This window comes from Cucurbita pepo, chromosome LG11 (genome assembly GCF_002806865.2).
Source record: "Cucurbita pepo subsp. pepo cultivar mu-cu-16 chromosome LG11, ASM280686v2, whole genome shotgun sequence".
Taxonomy (NCBI): Eukaryota; Viridiplantae; Streptophyta; class Magnoliopsida; order Cucurbitales; family Cucurbitaceae; genus Cucurbita; species Cucurbita pepo.
In genome coordinates, this window is record NC_036648.1 from 3,710,927 (window position 1) to 3,712,521 (window position 1,595).

Genomic DNA, 1,595 nt, shown 5'->3' on the forward strand with positions numbered 1-1,595 from the left:
TATTTTATTAATTTAGTCATTATTTCTTTTTCTATTAACATGGATAATAAATCGATCTATTTTGATGTAGTGAGATTTTGTTAGAGGACGTGTATGATATCAATCATAATATAGTAATTTTTTTTAGTTCAATGACATGTGAGATTGAGACGATTCAAATCTCTAACTTCTTATATTTATGATACACTTATAAACTAATTGACAACTTTTTAGAATATTAACAAATCCAATTAATTAATTTTGTTTGAATAATCAAATTATTACCAAATAAAGAAAAAACAAGGTAAAAATCAATAAATAATAATGAAAAAGTGAATTATGAATTATGATCTCAATTAATTAATCACTCAAATTCTATAGGTCAAAAAATTTACAACACAAATCCGGAATTAAAGGGACTAAAAATATAGTTTAACACGCTTACTTAAACAAACAATATTAATTTGTTAATTAATTTGACTTTTAAGCATAAGCCATTATTTAATTCATTGGTTTTTTTAGGCATAAGACTTCAAATATAAAATAATTAATTATTTTTAGTACTCTTTGTTTTTGGACTTTATTTGAAAGATCGTGTTTAATAAGAAAATTATGTGGTCAAATATTATTGTAAATGGAATGATTCTAACGTGGATCCTTTTCTCACCTAACCAAAATATATTATGTCACTAAATGTTAGAAATGATTGCAATTAAAACTTTAAATTAATAACTTATCAATTTAAATCCTAAATTTGTTGTTAGCTGGGAGGAGCAGCCCTGGCATCACCATTCATGAGACATGTTGGTTGTATCCACTTGGCAGAGTTACCCATCTCTTTTTTATTTTATTTATTTTAAATATCTTGTTGTTTTAAAAATACCTTACATTTATTTGAATTTTCAATTTAAAAATAAGTGTTTAAAAAATACCCTTTCAAAAGTTTTATTAATATTCTTAATTTTTTTTAATAAAAATTAAAAAATACTCTTGAATTTAGAAAATAATAATAAAAAATTTGAATATAATTTGTGAGGGTATATCCGTTACCGTAAGAATTTTTCGAACTTTTTTTTTAATAAAGGTAAAATGTGTTAATATTATTTTAAAAATTTTAGTAGTATTTTTTAAATATATTACAATGTAAAAGTATTTTTGATAAATTAAAAATATTAATGAACTTTTTTCTACACTAATAAAATTTTAAAATATATATATATTTTGTAAGATAAGAGTTTTATTGAAATTTTTTAATAAATTAAAAAAAAAATTCTTTTATTGATCTACTATTTTTTACAAAAATAAATCCATTAATACTTGTCACTCGAACTCCAAGTTTCAGTCATATAAATTTCGTACAAATGAAACGACGTCGTTAGTGGAAAATTTTACTAGTTCTCTTCCAGCTCCAAAGTTCGTTGTACTTTTCTTTTAAATTTCTTCACCGCTCCGCCATGGATCTATCCACCTGATCCGTCCTTCTTCTTCCAACTCCTCCTCCTCCTCCTCCTTCAACGTTCCAACAATGGCAGCAACCAAAACAGACTTTGATCTCAGTGTAAGACCCCTTACGAACTCTCACACTGCAATACACCGGTTCATTGCTTTTCGTTTTT